Source organism: Arachis hypogaea, chromosome 18 (assembly GCF_003086295.3).
Source record: "Arachis hypogaea cultivar Tifrunner chromosome 18, arahy.Tifrunner.gnm2.J5K5, whole genome shotgun sequence".
Taxonomy (NCBI): Eukaryota; Viridiplantae; Streptophyta; class Magnoliopsida; order Fabales; family Fabaceae; genus Arachis; species Arachis hypogaea.
Window position 1 is genome coordinate 59,935,885 of NC_092053.1, and position 12,499 is coordinate 59,948,383.

Here is a 12,499-nt window from a genome sequence, read left to right on the forward strand (position 1 = left end):
GACAAAGGTAAAATGAAATTGCAAGTAAAAGGAAAACAAAGAAATTCAAGTTCACTCAGTAACAAAAGCTTCCCAAAAACTATTCTGAAAATTCTAAAAGGAAAGCTCCCTTAATAACTTGAATTCTATCCTATTTATAAACTTTCCAAAATGATCTTCAAGCCTTGAGTTGGGCCTTTGTTCTTGGTGGAATTGGGTTGAAAGAGGCCTTGGTTGATTGCTCTTTGAAGATTGAAGAAGAACCGAAGTGAACCAATTGAACCGGTTTTTGAAGTTGGCCAAAGATGATCTCAACGTTAGGGTCAAAGTTAGGGGTCTAACTTTGCCCCTAACTTTTCATAGCAGCAAGCTTGATTTCCTGGTTTGGACGTTGGTGCCAACGTTAGGGGTCTAACTTTGACCCTAACGTTGGCAATGCTTATTGCTAGTGGCGCCAACGTTAGCCTCCAAGTTAGGGGGCTAACGTTGGCGCAAACGTTGGCCTTCCCTCTTTGTATTTTAAGTGCCAATGTTAGCCTCCAAGTTAGGGGGCTAACGTTGGCACAAACGTTGGCCTTCCTCCTTTGTGATTCAAGTGCCAATGTTAGCCTCCAAGTTAGGGGGCTAACGTTGGCGCAAACGTTGGTGCCCAGGGGAGAAACTCTCAAGTTCCAACGTTAGCCTCCAAGTTAGGGGGCTAACGTTGGAGCTAACGTTGGCCACTTCCAGGGAGTGATTTACATGCCCAACGTTAGCCTCCAAGTTAGGGGGCTAACGTTGGGGCTAACTTCATGCAACCCGGTTCAATTTTCACTTATTCCATTGTCCTTTCTTCACTCCTAGCCATTCCTCTTTGCTTCAACCTTTCTCCAAGCCTTCTTCACCTATCATTGATCAACCAAACTAATCAAAGTTTTGCTCAAAATCATGAGGTATTCAATCTTCCACAATATGCAACAAATATGGCTCAAAACCTCATGAAATGGCATGAATTCACATATGGTTGGTTCAATCAAGGGAAACATGAAAATCTACTCAATTAGCTTGCTTGTAGCTCAAGAAAGTGCATAATTCTAATGAAAACTAAAGAAAAAGACTAGCTAAAATGGGCTAGGATGACTTGTCATCACAACACCAAACTTAAAGCTTGCTTGTCCCCAAGCAAGAAATGAATTATGCTCCAAGGTTCTTTCAATTAAGATGGATTGAGGAACACTTGTAAAGTGCAGTGAGTGAAGTGATCAAGTATCAGTGGGATAAATTCTAAATCATATGCTCATGCAAGGGCTTCAGTGCTCACTAGTCCTTACATATTGGGAGTCGTAGGTCTTAGGATTTTCATCCAAATGGTGTCATGGAGATCTCTTTATATGTAATCACCTTGAAGCAGCTTATAGTTTATGTGCTTTGGCCTCGACTCTAAGTATCATGTCTCAAGGCGGCTCTTTAGATAAGCTTTCAATCAATACTCCTAAACCAGTTGGTTTTAAGGTATTAGGTGTTGAAGCACCCCTGAGGATTTACTTGCTCAAGCCTCTTTCCTTGACACACTTCAACCACAAGCATTTACTAGGATAACAACTCTTTGAGTTTTTGTTTCTTTCTTTCTTTTTCTGCCTAGTAATTGATGCTCAGAGCCTTGGGCCATATTTCTTTTGTTTTTGTATTTTCTTTTCTTTCTTTTGTTTTGTTTGCTGCTTCTTGGATCAATAAATTTTTGAGAATCTCCACAAAACTTCTTTGAACTTCATGTCCCGCCTATGAGCTCCCATGCAAGTTTTCACAAGCATGCAACCTCAATACAAAATCATATAACCAGAACCACCACTTTTCCTAATCTTTTGCTTGCCTCAAAATTGTTTAATTCCTCAATCTTTCTTTTCAAAGAACTTTCATGTGATGCATTTCTTGAAAATGGAGTGCAAACAAGTTTTGAAGATAAGAATGTTGTGAATGATCAGACACCTTGCTTATTGAATTATAAAGAAAGACTATGCTATGCAGGCAGGGGTAAATAAAAAAAAGAAACTATGCTATGCAGATAGGCAGGGCAGATCAGAATACAATTCAACTTTCAATTACAGCAATATTTGATGCAAAACAATGACTTAACAATACAACCTGTTGAAGTTTACTTGCTTTCCTTCTTCTCATCATCATCATTGCTGTCCTCTAGATTCATCTTTTGTTTCTTTGGTTGATGATGCTTTAATCCTTCCAACAGCTTGTATGGACCTCTGCAATGATATTGAAAGTTGCTTGTTCCCCAAGCACTTGGAAATAATGGTTAATCTGCATGATTTATTTGTGGGCTTTTTGAACTTACTTTGGTGTGGGAACACCAAACTTAGTACCTTGCCAATGCATCGGATTAACCATGTGTGATAATTTCTTTTTTTTTTTTTTTTTTTTTTTTTCAAAAGTAAAAGAACTGGAAGCTAAGAAAAACAGTAAAATGGCTAACTAGTACATCCAGTATGCTTGAAGCCTACATTATGCAAGAAGTGAGAATGTGTTTTATAATGGGATTTTGGTGAAACACCAAACTTAGAATCCTGCATTCTCCTTTAGATTGTTTTGGTGTGCAACACCAAACTTAGCTTCTTGCATTATAGATAAACTAATTAACCTTTTTATTAAAATAGTTATGAACAGAAAACTACCTCGGGTTGGGTTGCCTCCCAACAAGCGCTCTTTTATTGTCACTAGCTTGACATCCTTCATCCTCTGATCATGGAAGTTGAGGTCTCTGTTGCCTTTGGTTTCCTCCTCTTATCGTAGGCTTTTCCTTGTTTTCCATAACTGCTTTCCCTTTCAACTCAGCAGCTTTTTCATTGTTCTTTGAGTCATCTTCATTGGCTCTTAGGGATATATTTCCCTCTCTCTCACCCAGTTTAGCAGGGTTTTGAACCATTTGTTCCATGTACCTTTCAATTCTCTTGAGATATGCCTCCTGGTTTTTCCTTATGTCCTCCTGCTCTATTAATGTCATTTCTTGAATTTTCATAAGCCTTTCCATCATCATTTCTAGAACATAGAGTTTTTGGAAGTTTAGGACTGGTTGTGACTGTGTTAATTGTGGTGATTGATGTAAGTCATTTTGGGCAGGTGGTGAGGTAGGATAGGGTTGGAGATGTGTATATTGGGGTAGTGTGTAGTGATTTTTGTTGGCATGGTGGTGTTTTTGCAGGTTTGGAAAGTTGGGGTTATTATAGTTGAGGTCCCTTTGTTCATGATTCTGAGGTTCCCTCATTCTTAAATAAGAATGTGGTTTCCATGGTGGAAATTGTGCATTCACTGTGGCAGAATGTAGAGAATCAATTTGTCTAGCTATTGATTCCAAGTGCTGCTGAGTTTGCTGGTGTAGCTGCTTGTTTTGATTCATGATTGCTCTTACTCCTTCAAGATTCATTACTTCCTTTTCTGAAATTGCATTCCGTGGCGTCTCAATTGAGTGTTGGTTATTGGCTCTTTTGTCACTGAACTCTGCAGTTCCTTGGATGGTTGCTGTTGCCTTGAGTAGGCCATCTGAGAAGTAATCTACTGCTTTTCTTGTTTCGGAGGTTAATCCTTCATAGAATGCTCGAAAATCCACCTTGTCATTTGATTTCTTGTATCTCTCCCATGCTTTGAACAGTGGTTCTTCCTCTCTTTGTATGAATGGATGTACTCCTTCTTTCATCCTGATGTGTTGTTGGGGTGAGGAAAATTTGGCTAGAAACTTGGCAACCAATTCATCCCAACTAGTTATACTTCCTTGGGGAAAGGTTTCAAGCCATTGTGCCGCTTCATCCTTCAGTGAGAATGGAAATAGCAAGAGCTTAATGGTATCATGGTCTACACCATTGATATTGACAGCCCCACAAGTTTTCAGAAAAATGGATAGGTGCTGTTTAGAGTCCTCCAAGGGATTTCCACCATAGGAACAATTGTTCTCTATTAGTGTAATGAGTTGTGGCTTCATGTTGTGATGTTCTTCTTTCTCAGAAACTCCTCCTTCCCTGTGACATATAAATCAATCAACAGAAAACACAGTGATTCTCTTGAAAATTGGATGTAGCCGGTTGGGACAAAACTTCAAACAGTTAGTGGGTTAGTTGAACTTAAAGAAAAATAAAGAAAAAGTGCTTGATCTAGATCACCACCTCACTTAATCATTGTCAATCTAATCAATCCCCGGCAACGGCGCCAAAAACTTGATGAGATATTTTGATGAGAAACGAATCTCTCACAAAACATCACAAAACTAACCGGCAAGTGTACCGGGTCGTATCAAGTAATAAAAACTCACGGGAGTGAGGTCGATCCCACAGGGATTGAAGGATTGAGCAATTTTAGTTTAGTGGTTGATTTAGTCAAGCGAATCAAGTGTTGGTTGGGTGATTTGTGATTTACAGAATGTAAATTGCATGAAATTAAAGAGAGCGGGAAAGTAAATTGCTGAAACTTAAAGAACAAGAAATTAAATGGCAGAAACTTAAAGTGCAAGAAATGTAAATTGCAGAAACTTAAAGTGCAAGAAATGTAAATTGCTTGGAATGTAAAGGGAATTGGGATGTGGATTTGCAGAATTTAAACAAGGAAAAACTAAATTGCATCAAACAGAAGAATAAAAGGGAATTGGGATTGAACCGGAAATAAAGCAGAAAAGTAAATGAACATAAGAAGCAGTAAACAGGGAATTGAAATGAGAAATTCAGATCTCAGGATCCAGAGACTAGAAAACCAAGTCTAGATCTCAATGCCTTCCTAGATCCAACAAGAACAATAGCAAGAAAATTGTAAATTGCAAAGAAAAGAGATGAAGATCAAGTAACAGAAACGGAAATGCTAATTCAATTAACAGTAAAGGAAACAGAGAGATCCAAGATTGAGATTGAAACAGAATTTCTTCAATTCTCCAATCCAAGATCCAAGACAAAGGTAAAATGAAATTGCAAGTAAAAGGAAAACAAAGAAATTCAAGTTCACTCAGTAACAAAAGCTTCCCAAAAACTATTCTGAAAATTCTAAAAGGAAAGCTCCCTTAATAACTTGAATTCTATCCTATTTATACACTTTCCAAAATGATCTTCAAGCCTTGAGTTGGGCCTTTGTTCTTGGTGGAATTGGGTTGAAAGAGGCCTTGGTTGATTGCTCTTTGAAGATTGAAGAAGAACCGAAGTGAACCAATTGAACCGGTTTTTGAAGTTGGCCAAAGATGATCTCAACGTTAGGGTCAAAGTTAGGGGTCTAACTTTGCCCCTAACTTTTCATAGCAGCAAGCTTGATTTCCTGGTTTGGACGTTGGTGCCAACGTTAGGGGTCTAACTTTGACCCTAACGTTGGCAATGCTTATTGCTAGTGGCGCCAACGTTAGCCTCCAAGTTAGGGGGCTAACGTTGGCGCAAACGTTGGCCTTCCCTCTTTGTATTTTAAGTGCCAACGTTAGCCTCCAAGTTAGGGGGCTAACGTTGGCACAAACGTTGGCCTTCCTCCTTTGTGATTCAAGTGCCAACGTTAGCCTCCAAGTTAGGGGGCTAACGTTGGCGCAAACGTTGGTGCCCAGGGGAGAAACTCTCAAGTTCCAACGTTAGCCTCCAAATTAGGGGGCTAACGTTGGAGCTAACGTTGGCCACTTCCAGGGAGTGATTTACATGCCCAACGTTAGCCTCCAAGTTAGGGGGCTAACGTTGGGGCTAACTTCATGCAACCCGGTTCAATTTTCACTTATTCCATTGTCCTTTCTTCACTCCTAGCCATTCCTCTTTGCTTCAACCTTTCTCCAAGCCTTCTTCACCTATCATTGATCAACCAAACTAATCAAAGCTTTGCTCAAAATCATGAGGTATTCAATCTTCCACAATATGCAACAAATATGGCTCAAAACCTCATGAAATGGCATGAATTCACATATGGTTGGTTCAATCAAGGGAAACATGAAAATCTACTCAATTAGCTTGCTTGTAGCTCAAGAAAGTGCATAATTCTAATGAAAACTAAAGAAAAAGACTAGCTAAAATGGGCTAGGATGACTTGTCATCACTATCTTCATCCAATCAATCTTACTCCTTTCTATGGCTAGCTTTATGTAAGGATGACACCGGTGCCAATGGCTACTTTCGATCTCTCTCGGGAAAATGATCCAAATGCTCTGTCACAGCACGGCTAATCGTCTGGAGGCATCACCTTTGTCGTTGGTTACATCTTATTCCTCCCTGTGAAAATGGTCCGATGCGCTGTCACTGCATGGCTAATCATCTGGAGGTTCTCGATCATACTGGAATAGGATTTATTATCCTTTTGCGTCTGTCACTACGCCCAGTACTCGCGAGTTTGAAGCTCGTCACAGTCATTCAATCCCGGAATCCTACTCGGAATACCACGGACAAGGTTTAGACTTTCCGGATTCTCATGAATGCCGCCATCAATCTAGCTTATACCATGAAGATCCCAATATCTCGGACTCGGTCCCCTGTATTAGTAATCTAAGAGATACTCGTTCAATCGAAGGTAGAACGGGAGTGGTTGTCAAGCACGCGTTCATAGGGAATGATGATGATTGTCACGTTCATCACATTCAGGTTGAAGTGCGAATGAATATCTTAGAAGTGGAATAAGTTGAATTCAATAGAAAACAGTAGTACTTTGCATTAATCTTTGAGGAACAGCAGAGCTCCACACCTTAATCTATGGAGTGTAGAAGCATTACCGTTGAAAATACATAAGTGAAGGTCCAGGCATGGCCGAGAGGCCAGCCCTTAAAACGTGATCAATAGATCAAAAGATAATCCAAAGATGTCCAATACAATAGGAAAAGGTCCTATTTATAATAAACTAGCTACTAGGGTTTACAGAAGTAAGTAATTGATGCATAAATCCACTTCTGGGGCCCACTTGGTGTGTGCTTGGGCTGAGCTTGAGTGTTACACGTGTAGAGGTCATTCCTGGAGTTGAACGCCAGTTTTGGTGCCAGTTTTGGCGTTGAACTCCACTTTGCAACTTGTTTCTGGCGCTGGATGCCAGAATTGGGCAGAGAACTGGCGTTGAACGCCAGTTTGCGTCGTCTAAACTTGGGAAAAGTATGGACTATTATACATTGCTGGAAAGCCCTGGATGTCTACTTTCCAACGCAATTAGAAGCGCGCCATTTCGAGTTCTGTAGCTCCAGAAAATCCACTTTGAGTGCAGGGAGGACAGAATCCAACAGCATCAGCAGTCCTTCTTCAACCTCTGAATCTGATTTTTGCTCAAGTCCCTCAATTTCAGTCAGAAAATACTTGAAATCATAGAAAAACACACAAACTCATAGTAAATTCCAGAAATGTGAATTTAACATAAAAACTAATGAAAACATCCCTAAAAGTAACTAGATTCTACTAAAAACATACTAAAAACAATGCCAAAAAGCGTATAAATTATCCGCTCATCACAACACCAAACTTAAATTGTTGCTTGTCCCCAAGCAACTGAAAATTAAATAGGATAAAAAGAAGAGAATATACTATAAATTCCAAACTATCAATGAAACATAGCTCCAATCAAATGAGCGGGACTTATAGCTTTTTGCCTCTTGAATAGTTTTGGCATCTCACTTTATCCATTGAGGTTCAGAATGATTGGCATCTATAGGAACTCAGAGTTCAGATAGTGTTATTGATTCTCCTATTTCAGTATGATGATTCTTGAACACAGCTATTTTATGAGTCTTGGCCGTGGCCCTAAGCACTTTGTTTTCCAGTATTACCACCGGATACATAAATGCCACAGACACATAATTAGGTGAACCTTTTCAGATTGTGACTCAGCTTTGCTAAAGTCCCCAATTAGAGGTGTCCAGGGTTCTTAAGCACACTCTTTTTTTTGCTTTGGACCTTGACTCTAACCGCTCAGTCTCAAGTTTTCACTTGACACCTACACGCCACAAGCACATGGTTAGGGACAACTTGGTTTAGCCGCTTAGACCAGGATTTTATTCCTGTAGGCCCTCCTATCCACTGATGCTCAAAGCCTTGGGATCCTCTTTATTTACCCTTGCCTTTTGGTTTTAAGGGTTATTGGCTTTTTGCTCTTGCCTCTTGGTTTTAAGAGCTTTTGGCTTTTTCTGCTTGCTTTTTCTTTCTATTTTTTTTTCGCCTATTTTTTTTTCTGCAAGCTTTGTTCTTTGCTGCTTTTTCTTGCTTCAAGAATCATTTTTATGATTTTTCAGATTATCAAATAACATGTCTCCTAGTCATCATTCTTTCAAGAGCCAACATATTTAACATTCTTAAACAACAACTTCAAAAGACATATGCACTGTTCAAGCATACATTCAGAAAACAAGAAGCATTGTCACCACATCAATAAAATTAAGCTAAGTTCAAGGATAAATTCAAAACTCATGTACTTCTTGTTCTTTTAAATTAAAACATTTTTCATTTAAGAGAGGTGATGGATTCATAGGACATTCATAACTTTAAGACATAGTTACTAATTACTAATGATCATGTAGTGAAGACACAAACATAGATAAGCACTTAACATAGAAAGTGAAAAACAGAGAATGTAGGAACAAGGAATGAGTCCACCTTAGTGATGGGTGCGTTTCCTTCTTGAGGAACCAATGATGTCCTTGAGCTCTTCTATGTCCCTTTTTTGTCTTTGTTGCTCCTCCTTCATTGATTTTTGATCTTCTCTAATTTCATGAAGGATGATGGAGTGCTCTTGATGTTCCACCCTTAATTGTCCCATGTTGGAACTTAATTCTCCTAGGGAGGTGTTGATTTGCTCCCAATAGTTTTGTGGAGGAAGATGCATCCCCTGAGGTATCTCAGGGATCTCTTGATTTGCAGCCACATGTTCTACCACTGAGCTATAGACCTTTGAGATGAATCTTTCCATCTCCCATGACTCGGAGGTGGAAGCCTTTGTCTTCCCTTCCCCTTTTCTAGAGGTTTCTCCGGTCTTAGGTGCCATCAATGGTAATGAAAAAAAAAAGCTTATGCTTTTACCACACCAAACTTAGAATATTGCTCGTCCTCGAGCAAGAGAAGAAAGAATAGATGAAGAAGAAGAAGATATGGAGGAGATGGAGGGATGTGTGTATTCGGCCATATGGGTGGGATTGGGTGGGGAAGAGGTGTTGAATTTTGAAGGTAGGTGGGTGTATGGATGTGAGTGGTAAATGGTGATAGGGAAGAGAGATTGAGGTGATTGGTGAAGGGTTTTGGGGAAGAGTGTTTATGAGATTGTGTGAAAGAGGGGTAAGAAGAACTGAGTGGAGGTAGGTGGGGATCCTATGGGGTCCACAGATCCTGAGGTGATCCTGTGGGGTCCATAGATCCTGAGGTGTTCAAGGATTTACAACCTTGCACCAAATTAGGCATGTAAAATGCCCTTGCACACAACTCTGGGCGTTCAGCGCCAGGTTGGTGCCCATTTTGGGCGTTCAACGCCCATTTGTTGCCCATTTCTGGCGTTGAACGCTAGAACCATGCTTGTTCTGGGCGTTCAGCGCCAGCTCTTCTCCAGGATGCAATTCTGGCGTTCAGCGCCCAGATGCTGCCCATTTTGGGCGTTCAGTGCCCAGATACTGCCCATTTTGGGCGTTCAGCGCCAGAACCATGCTCTGTTCTAGCGTTGAACGCCAGGCAGATGCTTCCTCCAGGGTGTGATTTTTCTTCTGCTGTTTTTGATTCCGTTTTCAATTTTTATATTTATTTTGTGACTCCACATGATCATGAACCTATAAAGACATATAACTAAGAAAAATATAGTTAGATAAATAAAAATTGGGTTGCCTCCCAACAAGCGCTTCTTTAATGTCAATAGCTTGACAGTGGGCTCTCATGGAGCCTTACAGATGTTCAGAGCATTGTTGAGACTCTCCAACACCAAACTTAGAGTTTGGATATGGGAGTTCAACACCAAACTTAGAGTTTGGTTGTGGCCTCCCAACACCAAACTTAGAGTTTGACTGTGGGGGCTTTGTTTGACTCTGCTTTGAGAGAAGCTTTTTTTGCTTCCTCTCCATGGATGCAGAGAGAGATCCTTGAGTTGTTAACACAAGGTTGTCCTCATTTATTTGAAGGATCAATTCTCCTCTGTCCACATCAATCACAGCTCTTGCTGTGGCTAGGAAACGTCTTCCTAGGATGATGGATTCATCCTCTTCCTTTCCAGCATCTAAGACTATGAAATCAGCAGGGATGTAAAGGCCTTCAACCTTTACTAACACGTCCTCTACTTGTCCATAAGCCTATTTTCTTGAATTATCTGCCATCTCTAATGAGATTTTAGCAGCTTGCACCCCATAGATTCCCAGTTTCTCTATTACAGAGAGAGGCATGAGGTTTATTCCTGAACCAAGGTCACACAGAGCCTTAAAGATCATGGTGCCTATGGTACAAGGTATTATGAACTTTCCAGGATCCTGTTTCTTCTGAGGCAATGTCAGTTGATCCAGATCACTTAGTTCATTGGTAAACAAGGGAGGTTCATCTTCCCAAGTCTCAATACCAAATAATTTGGCATTCAGCTTCATGATTGCACCAAGAAAATTGGCAGTTTGCTCTTCGGTAACATCCTCATTCTCTTTAGAAGAGGAATACTCATCAGAGCTCATGAATGGCATAAGGAGGTTCAATGGAATATCTATGGTCTCTAGATGAGTCTCAGATTCCTTTGGTTCCTCAGAGGGAAACTCCTTATTGATCACTGGACATCCCAGGAGGTCTTCCCCCTTGGGATTCACGTCCTCCTCTCCCTCTTTGGGTTCGGCCATTTTGGTTATGTCAATGGCCTTGGACTCTCCTTTTGGATTTTCTTCTGTATTGCTTGGGAGAGTACTAGGAGGGATTTCAGTGATCCTTTTACTCAGCTGGCCCACTTATACTTCCAAATTTCTAATGGAGGATCTTGTTTCATTCATGAAACTCACAGTGGCCTTAGATAGATCAGAGACTAGATTTGCTAAGCTAGATGGATTCTGCTCAGAATTCTCTGTCTGTTGCTGAGTGGATTATGGAAAAGGTTTATTATTGTTAAACCTGTTTCTTCCACCATTATTAAAGCCTTGTTGAGGCCTTTGTTGATCCTTCTATGAGAAATTTGGATGATTTCTCCATGATGGGTTATAGGTGTTTCCATAAGGTTCACCTAAGTAATTCACCTCTGCTATTGTAGGATTTTCAGGATCATAAGCTTCTTCTTCATAAGAAGCCTCTTGAGTACTGTTGGATGCAGCTTGCACTCCATTCAGACTCTGAGAAATCATATTGACTTGCTGAGTCAATATTTTGTTCTGAGCCAATATGGCATTCAGAGTATCAATTTCAAGAACTCCCTTCTTCATAGGCGTCCCATTACTCACAGGATTCCTCTCAGAAGTGTACATGAACTGGTTATTAGCAACCATGTCAATGAGTTCTTGAGCTTCTGCAGGCGTTTTCTTTAGGTGAATGGATCCACCTACAGAAGTATCCAATGACATCTTTGATAGCTCAGATAAACCGTCATAGAATATATCCAGGATGGTCCATTCTGAAAGCATATCAGAAGGACACTTTTTGGTCAACTATTTGTATCTTTCCCAATCTTCATAGAGGGATTCACCTTCTTTCTGTCTGAAGGTCTGAACATCCACTCTAAGCTTGCTCAACTTTTGAAGAGGAAAGAACTTGGCTAAGAAAGCCGTGACCAGCTTATCCCAAGAGTTCAGGCTGTCCTTAGGTTGAGAGTCCAACCATACTCTAGCTCTGTCTCTTACAGCAAAAGGGAAAAGCATGAGCCTGTAAACTTCAGGATCTACTCCATTAGTCTTAACAGTATCACAGATCTGCAAGAATTCAGTTAAGAACTGAAAAGGATCTTCAGATGGAAGTCCATGAAACTTGCAGTTCTGCTGCATCAGAGAAACTGCTGCATCAGAGAAACTTGCAGTTCTGCTGCATCAGAGAAACTAGCTGAGGAATGGAGATGCTTCTTCCATGTAAATTGGAATTAGGTGCAGTAAAGTCACCAAGCATTCTCCTTGCATTATTGTTGTTGGGTTCGGCTGCCATCTCCTTTACTTGTTCGAAATTTTCAATAAGGTTGTCTCTGGATTGTTGTAATTTAGCTTCTCTTAGTTTTCTCTTCAGAGTCCTTTCAGGTTCTGGATCAGCTTCAACAAGAATGCCTTTTTCTTTATCCCTGCTCATAATAAAGAGAAGAGCACAAGAAAAGAAGAGGAATCCTCTATGTCACAATAAAGAGGTTCCTTATTGTTAGTAGAAGAAGAGAAGAAGAAAAATTCGAACACAGATAGAAGAGGTGGTTCGAATTTGGTGAGTGATGTGAGGAAGAGATGTTAGTAGATGAATAAATAAATAGAATAAGATGAGAGAGGGAGAGGATTTTCGAAAATGATTTTCGAAAAAGAGTTAGTGATTTTCGAAAATAGTTTTTTTGGAAAAAGGTTAGTAGTTTTCGAAAATTAAGATTTAAAAATTGAAATAATTAGTTAATTAAAAAGAAATTTTGAAAAAGAGGGAGATATTTTCGAAAATTGGAGAGAGAG

At 40.1% G+C, this 12,499-nt stretch overlaps 1 non-coding gene across 1 annotated transcript; it reads left to right on the top strand.

Moving 5' to 3' along the window:
* The first annotated feature begins 11,485 nt into the window (after positions 1 to 11,485).
* LOC112774069 (small nucleolar RNA R71) lies at positions 11,486 to 11,593 on the top strand. The gene has a single exon (XR_003188580.1). It is a non-coding gene; the product is annotated as a small nucleolar RNA R71 (small nucleolar RNA).
* The last annotated feature ends 906 nt before the right edge of the window (positions 11,594 to 12,499 follow it).